The sequence below is a fragment of the Pleurodeles waltl genome, chromosome 7, assembly GCF_031143425.1.
Source record: "Pleurodeles waltl isolate 20211129_DDA chromosome 7, aPleWal1.hap1.20221129, whole genome shotgun sequence".
NCBI classification, from domain to species: domain Eukaryota; kingdom Metazoa; phylum Chordata; class Amphibia; order Caudata; family Salamandridae; genus Pleurodeles; species Pleurodeles waltl.
The window spans coordinates 700,461,836-700,470,427 of NC_090446.1; positions in this window are offsets into that span (position 1 = coordinate 700,461,836).

The window sequence follows — 8,592 nt, forward strand, 5'->3', positions numbered from 1 at the left end:
ATTTCAATCAATCAGCATTTTTAAAGCACAACTCGGTCAGCCCTATGGGGTATCTGAGCACTGGGGTGCCGTGTCCCTGTCAAAGAGCCAGGTCTTGGGTTTTTTCCTGAAGTCGGCTAGGGTGGGTGCTGTTGGGAGGTGGAGAGGCAGGTCGTTCCAGGTCTTAGCAGTGATGTGGGAGAAAAAGCAACACCCACTGCATTTGCAATGGATGAGGGCGAGTGAGGTGGAACGCAGGTGCCTTGAGGGCAGGTGGAATCTCAGTTGATGGTTGATGTAAGAGGGTCCCTGGTCATGTAGAGCTTTGTAGGCTAGTATGAGGATCTTTGAACTGGCATCTTTTCTAGATGGGGAGCTCATGGAGGTCTCTGAGGTGCGGGAAGGTTTTGGTCCTTCTGGGGAGGTCTAAGATGAGACTATGAGACTGGCAGACATGTTCAGTATGGTCTGGAGTCTTCTGAGGAGCTGGGAGGAGATTCCGGCGTAGAAAGCATTGCCGTAGTCAAAGCCACTGGTGACAAGGGCCTGCTCGACAGTCTTTCTGGTGTTGATTGGGATCCATCTGAAGATTCTGCGGAGCATGCAGAGAGTGCAGAAGTAGGAGGAGGCAACTGCGCTGATTTGTCATTTCATGGTCAGTTGGCTGTCAAGGATGATGCCCAGGTTGCACGCGTTGTCTGTCGGTGTGGGTGGTTGTCCCAGTTCTGCTGGCCATCAACTGTGGTGCTAAACAGAGGTGTGCTTTCTGAAGATTAGTACTTTAGTTTTGTCTGAGTTCAGTTTGAGGCAGTTGTTTCTCATCCATTTGGCTACGTTGGTCATAGTATTGCAGAAGTTGGTTTTGGCATTGGATGTTCCTTGGTGAATTAGAGGATAAGTTAAGTGTTGGCTGCATAGGTGAATATACCTAGTCTGTGGGATCTGATGACATCTGCTAGGGGGTTCATGTAGATGTTGAAGAGGGGTGGGGCTGAGGGTTGATCCTTGGTGTATACTGCATATGACGTCCTGGGGTGCGGAGGTGAAAGGAGACAGTCGTTTGCTCTGTGTCCTGTCAGGAAAGAGACGATCCATTTGAGGGCGTTTTGCTGTATGCCCATGTTGCAGAGTCTGGTGGTGGAAGACGATGTTGAAAGCAGCGGAGAGGTTGAGGAGGATAATGGCTAACATTTCTCTGTGGTAAAGGAGAGTTCCACTGTCATCAGTGGCAGTAATAAGTGCGGTCTCTGTGCTGTGGTCAGCACGGAATCCTGACTGAGAGGCGTTGAGTAGGTAGTTTTGCTCAAGGCATTCCGTGAGCTGTAGGATGATAGCTTTTTTTAGTACTTTGGCTCGGTAGGGGGGCAGTGAGATCAGTCAGTAATTGTTGAGGTCACTCTGCATGTTTCCATTTGTTCGGAAAGGGTGCTGTGGGGATGGAAGTGTTGAGGATGGCAGTGAGTTCCAAGCTGACATGATTGGTTCCGAGGTTGAAGAGGAGGTAGGGGCAGAGGTCGGTGGGTACCCCGAAGTAGATTGGCAACATGATTTCTGCAGTGGTCTGGGTGGTGGGTGGGGAACAGAAAGTGACCGGTTGGTGCTTGTTGGTTAGTTGGGGTTTTCAAGGCTGGCAGGTGGTGAATTGGGGGTTGAAGTTGTTGTAGATGATGGAGATCTTGCTGTGGAAATAGTCTGCGAGGGTGTTGCAAAGTTCTTGGGAGGGTTGAATGGTGTTCTCAATGACCGTCAGGTAGAGAGTTTCTTGACTATCTTGAAGAGTTCCTTCGAGTTGTTGGCCATTGTCCTTGCCCCTAGAAAACCATTTGATGTTAACATTGTTGGCTGTTTCCCTACTTACTGCACACAATTACTAACGGAACGCACACCTTCCCTACTTATACTTAAAGATGTCTCTGTGTTACCAAGATGGAATAGAGAAGATTCCAGCCATGAAAAATAAGTCAATATTTTGGTTAAAAACTAATTCTGGGTGGATATGGGATTTAGGCCAGAAATGGTACATGTGAGGAGGGTTGTAGGAAGTTGGCTCTGTATATACTATCTCAAAGTGAGAGATAGTGTGCACAGAGTCCAAGGGTTCCCCTTAGAGGTTGATAGTGGCAAAATTAGCTAATACTAATGCTCTATTTTGTGGTAGTGCGGTCGAGCAGTAGGCTTATCAGAGGGTAGTGTTAAGCATTTGTTGGACACACACAGGCAATAAATGAGAACATACACTCAAAGACTTAACTCCAGGCCAATAGGTTTTATATTGAAAAATATTATTTTCTTAATTTATTTTAGAACCACAAGATTCAGAATTTAAGTAAGTACAAAAATTGTAAGGTACTTGGCATAGCTAAGTATGGAACTTTGAAGTAAAACAATAAGGTACACAGTTTTGGCAAAAATGGCAATAAGCTATTTTAAAAGTGGACACTGCACAAATCAGCAGTTCCTGGGGGAGGTAAGTACAAGTTAGTTTAGCAGGTAAGTAAAGCACTTACAAGTTCAGTCTCCGGGGCATAGGCAGCCCACTGTTGGGGGGTTAAGCCAACCCCAAACACCCAGCACCAGCAACACAGGGCCGTTCAGGTGCAGAGGTCAAAGTAGGGCCCAAATAACATAGGCGCTTATGGAGACCAGGGGTTCCAGTCTGCTAGCACGTAAGTACCTGCGTCCTTGAGGAGCAGACCAGAGGGGTTTTGTAGAGCACTGGGGGGTCACAAACAGGCGCACAAAATACACCCTCAGCGGTATAGGGGCGGCCGGGTGCAGTGTGCGAAGTAGGTGTCAGGTTTTGTGTTGAAAGCAATGGAGGGACCCGGGGGTCACTCTGGCGATAAAGGCAGGGCACAGGGGGGCTTCTCGGGCCAGCCACCAACTGGGCAATGATGAAGGCCTCCTGTTGGTCACTCCTGCACTGGTTATTGGTTTCTCTCGGGCCTGGGGGCTGCGGGTGCAGTGCTTCTTCCAGGTGTCGGGTTCTTTGTTACCGGGCAGTTGCGGTCAGAGGGGGCCACTGGATTCTCTCTGCAGGCGTTGCTGTGGGGGTGCAGGGAGATCATCTCAGGGTGTCCCCATCGTGGGAGTCGCCTGGGGGTCCTCGCTGCAGTGTTGGTTCTTCTGAACACAAGCCGGGGTGTCAGGTGCAGAGTATTGGGGACTCACGCTTCCGGAGTGAGGCTGGAATCCTTTCAGAGTTGTTTTTTTTTTTTTTTGCTTGGACAGAGCCACAGTACATGGGAGTTTCTTGGTCCTTTGAGTGCAGGGCAGTCCTCTGAGTTGGCAGAGGTCACTGGTCCTGCTGGATGTGTCGCTGTTGCAGGCTTTTTGAGTCTGGAGACAGGCCGGTAGAGCTGGGACCAAGTCAGTTGTTGTCTCTGTCATCTCTGTGGGGCTTTCAGGTCAGCAGTCCTTCTTGTTTCAGGTAATCAGGAATCTGTTTTCCTGGGTTCAGGGTCGCCCCTAAATACTCAATTTATGGGGTGTGTTTAGGGCTGGAGGGCAGTAGCCAATGGCTACTCTCCCTGAAGGTGTCTACACCCTCTTTGTGCCTCCTCCCTGTGGGGAGAGCACATCCTTAATCCTATTTGAGGGAATCCTCCAAAGCAAGATGGAGGATTTACAGAGGCAGGGGTAATCTCAGCTCAGGACTGTCCTGGCTGGAGGGTGGCTCCTCCTTGTTTTTCTCATTATCTCCTCTGGACTTGCCACGCCAAGTGGAGGCTGTGTCTGGGGGATGGTCATCTCCACTAACTGGGGTGCCCTGGGGCACTGTAACACCAGGCTTGAGCCTTTGAGGCTCACCGCCAGGTGTCAGAGTTCCTGCAGGAGTAGGTGTGAAGCACCTCCACCCAGTACATGCTGTGCTCCTGGTCACCGAGTGCACAAAGGCAGTCACCCCATGTGGCGAGAAACCCGTCTGGATGTGGCAGGCTGGCAGGAACTGGTCAGCCTAGCACTAGTAGTTGGGCTGGTATACAGGGGGGCATCTCTAAGCTGCTCTCTGTGTGCATTGTTCAATAAATCCCGCACTGGCATCAGTGTGGATTTATTGTGCTGAGAAGTTTGATACCAAACCTCCCAGTATTCAGTGTAGCCATTATGAAACTGTGGAGTTCGTGTTTGACAAACTCCCAGACCATATACTCTTTAAGGGTACCCTACACTTGCAATGTCTAAGAATTGGCTTAGACACTGTAGGGACATAGTGCTCATGCAGCTATGCCCTCACCCGTGGTATAGTGCACCCTGCCTTAGGGCTGTAAGGCCTGCTAGAGGGGTGACTTACCTATGCCACAGACAGTCGGTCGTGGGCATGGCACTCTGAGGGGAGTGCAATGTTGACGTAGTCTTTTTCTCCTTACCAGCACACACAAGCTGTGAGGCAGTGTGCATGTGCTGAGTGAGGGGTCCCCAGGGTGTTATAATGCATACTGCAGCCCTTAGAGACCTTCCCTGGCCCCAGGGCCCTTGGTACCAGGGGTACTATTTACAAGGGACTTGTCTGTGTGCTAGGGATGTGCCAATTGTGGAGACAAAGGAACAGTTTAGGGAAAGAACACTGGTGCTTGGGCCTGGTTAGGAGGGTCCCAGCACACATTTAATCATAACTAGCAAAAGGCAAAAAGTTAGGGGTTAACCATGCTAACAGTGGCATTTTCCTACATGGGTTGATTGGCTGGGTATTCATCTGAAATACACGTCAGGGGACTGTTTAATAGTACATTTTAAGAGCCCACAAATTGTGGAGTTATTGTTGCAGCAACTTGCTAGGGTGATACTGTAGGAAGCTGGCTTTTTATATGATATATCAAAAATGAGATATATCATGCAAAGAGTCCAGGGGTTCTCCTACTAGTGGACAGGGACTTTCTCTAGCAATCCCTCTGTGCTTTTTTGGGGGGGTAGTGTGGTCGAGCAGCCTTAGCTTATCAGAGAGGAGTGCGAGACATTTGCAAATATACAGTCAATAAATGAGACACACGACTCAAGAAAGAGATCCATACCAATTTACAAAAATATCAAGTATCTTCATATATACAGGGAGTGCAGAATTATTAGGCAAATGAGTATTTTGACCACATCATCCTCTTTATGCATGTTGTCTTACTCCAAGCTGTATAGGCTCGAAAGCCTACTACCAATTAAGCATATTAGGTGATGTGCATCTCTGTAATGAGAAGGGGTGTGGTCTAATGACATCAACACCCTATATCAGGTGTGCATAATTATTAGGCAACTTCCTTTCCTTTGGCAAAATGGGTCAAAAGAAGGACTTGACAGGCTCAGAAAAGTCAAAAATAGTGAGATATCTTGCAGAGGGATGCAGCACTCTTAAAATTGCAAAGCTTCTGAAGCGTGATCATCGAACAATCAAGCGTTTCATTCAAAATAGTCAACAGGGTCGCAAGAAGCGTGTGGAAAAACCAAGGCGCAAAATAACTGCCCATGAACTGAGAAAAGTCAAGCGTGCAGCTGCCACGATGCCACTTGCCACCAGTTTGGCCATATTTCAGAGCTGCAACATCACTGGAGTGCCCAAAAGCACAAGGTGTGCAATACTCAGAGACATGGCCAAGGTAAGAAAGGCTGAAAGACGACCACCACTGAACAAGACACACAAGCTGAAACGTCAAGACTGGGCCAAGAAATATCTCAAGACTGATTTTTCTAAGGTTTTATGGACTGATGAAATGAGAGTGAGTCTTGATGGGCCAGATGGATGGGCCCGTGGCTGGATTGGTAAAGGGCAGAGAGCTCCAGTCCGACTCAGACGCCAGCAAGGTGGAGGTGGAGTACTGGTTTGGGCTGGTATCATCAAAGATGAGCTTGTGGGGCCTTTTCGGGTTGAGGATGGAGTCAAGCTCAACTCCCAGTCCTACTGCCAGTTCCTGGAAGACACCTTCTTCAAGCAGTGGTACAGGAAGAAGTCTGCATCCTTCAAGAAAAACATGATTCTCATGCAGGACAATGCTCCATCACACGCGTCCAAGTACTCCACAGCGTGGCTGGCAAGAAAGGGTATAAAAGAAGGAAATCTAATGACATGGCCTCCTTGTTCACCTGATCTGAACCCCATTGAGAACCTGTGGTCCATCATCAAATGTGAGATTTACAAGGAGGGAAAACAGTACACCTCTCTGAACAGTGTCTGGGAGGCTGTGGTTGCTGCTGCACGCAATGTTGATGGTGAACAGATCAAAACACTGACAGAATCCATGGATGGCAGGCTTTTGAGTGTCCTTGCAAAGAAAGGTGGCTATATTGGTCACTGATTTGTTTTTGTTTTGTTTTTGTTTTGTTTTTGAATGTCAGAAATGTATATTTGTGAATGTTGAGATGTTATATTGGTTTCACTGGTAATAATAAATAATTGAAATGGGTATATATTTTTTTTTGTTAAGTTGCCTAATAATTATGCACAGTAATAGTCACCTGCACACACAGATATCCCCCTAACATAGCTAAAACTAAAAACAAACTAAAAACTACTTCCAAAAATATTCAGCTTTGATATTAATGAGTTTTTTGGGTTCATTGAGAACATGGTTGTTGTTCAATAATAAAATTAATCCTCAAAAATACAACTTGCCTAATAATTCTGCACTCCCTGTATATATTTTGGCACCAGAATCATTTTTTTCAGCTAAGTATGTTTTGCAAGAAAAACCTTTGCAGTTTTGGAAACTCGACACTTAGTGCCTCATTACAAGTTTGGTGGTTGGACGAGCCGACCAGCAAACATGCGGGAAGTATGCCACCATCATACCGGTGGCCTCCCCCACAATGGGAACATTGTATTACGCGTTCCTGCCGGGCTGACTAGTGGACAGTGCTACAATATAGGTCATAGCTCCCTTAAGGGAACTAAGGCCAGTACCATTGAGGAGCAGTACCATCGGAATGCACACTTTCTGCAGAGCAGAAAGTGTGCATTCTGAGGTGTTGGGCAGGGGGAGCCCACAACACTGGCTTTCCTTTCCATGACCTGGTGACTGCTGTGGAAAGGCTGGTGGAAAGCTGAGTGGTAATCAGTACAGCGGCACTGAGTTCAGCATCACAGTGGCTCAGTACAACTCAGACCGCCATCAACCCATCGGGAACGATGTTCCTGGCAGTGACAGCGGTCTCCTGGTGGGTCTGCACGCCAGGGTTAATGTGGCAGTCGGACCGCCTGGAATGTGGCAGTCCAATCGTCACAGAGAGTGTGGTGGTCCTTGTACCGCCACACTTGTATTGAGGCCCTTAGTGCAATTTTTGGAAGCTTCAATGTTATCCTATAGAGGGAAAACAAAGACGGAAAAACATGTGCAGTACAGCAACTTATGGGACCAATCTCCTGGATGTCAGGTAAGTATTGGGCAAGGGTCACGACCACACCAACAGGTCACAACGTGCAGCGTTGGGGTAGCCAGGTGCAGGGATGTAGTATGGTGTTGGGTACCGAATGTAACTCAATAGGGTTCGGACTGGTCGAAAGATGCTGCACGTGAAGACTGGGGATCCAGTCAGGAGGAACCCACGGGGTGGTTTCACTCTTCAGATGCTCCGGGATGTGGGGACACCTCAGGTCCTCTTCTCCATGGGCCAGGGTCGACGGGTCCTTTGAGGCGCTGGGTTTTCTCCACAGGAGCAGTTGTGTTTGAGGAGGCCTGTGTGCAGAGACTGCAGGCTATAGCTAAGGTTCCACAGTGGGCAAGTCCACGGTTTGCTTCGTCTTTGGAGGGCTGGAGAGCCATGCTGGCACCGTTGGTCCACTTCCATTCGGGCTGTGCAGCATGGGTGCAGTGTTTCTTTCAGGTGTCGGGTTGTAGGCAGTCCAGAGTCCTTGCGGTTTGTCTTGGGGGTCCCTGCTAGATGCAGTGAAGCAGCTCCGCTGCTCCACAGATGTTCCTGGGTCTTTGTTGAATGCTGGCAGTCCTCGCAGGCTTTGGAGGCACAACACCTGCAGGACAAGATGAAATTGGCGCAATTCAGCAGGAGCAGCAACCAGGCTGGCATGGCCAGGTCCAGGTCAGGTGTTGCTTCCTTTGCTTTCACAGCGCTTAAGTGTCCTTCTTCTATGGTCAACAGGAATCTGATTTCCTGGTGCCATGGGCTCCCTTATTTCTGCATTTAGGGTTTTTTCAGGGAGAGTAGGGTAATAGCCAATGGGCTACCTACACCTGGGGTGACTCCCCCCTCCTATATTACCATTTCCTATGGGAAGAGGGCATAACCCTGTTCCAGAGTTCCTGCGTCTGCCAACTCTCAGAATTCTGAAAGTTGTGTCTACATCAAGCAGCTCACTTAGGGGTGGAACTCACCTGAGGGGTGGACACACCTCCATGAATACTAAATGTCCTGACTCCGGGTGCCAAATGGGCCCTGGGGCAGATGGTCAGCAACTTTCCTTTGAGTGAAGCGAGATCTGCATACCAAGAGCGCTGGGCCTCTTTGAAGTCCCCTGCCTTAGAATACAGAATTACAGGTTATCCTGTTCGGTGGGGTGTGTAAAACACCTCTGCCAGAGCAGGCGTTGTGAATGACAGCCTGAGAGCACAGGCTTTCACTCTAGGAGGTCAAACTTGTGTCTGTTGGTGGTAGGTTGACTAAAACAAGTCAGCC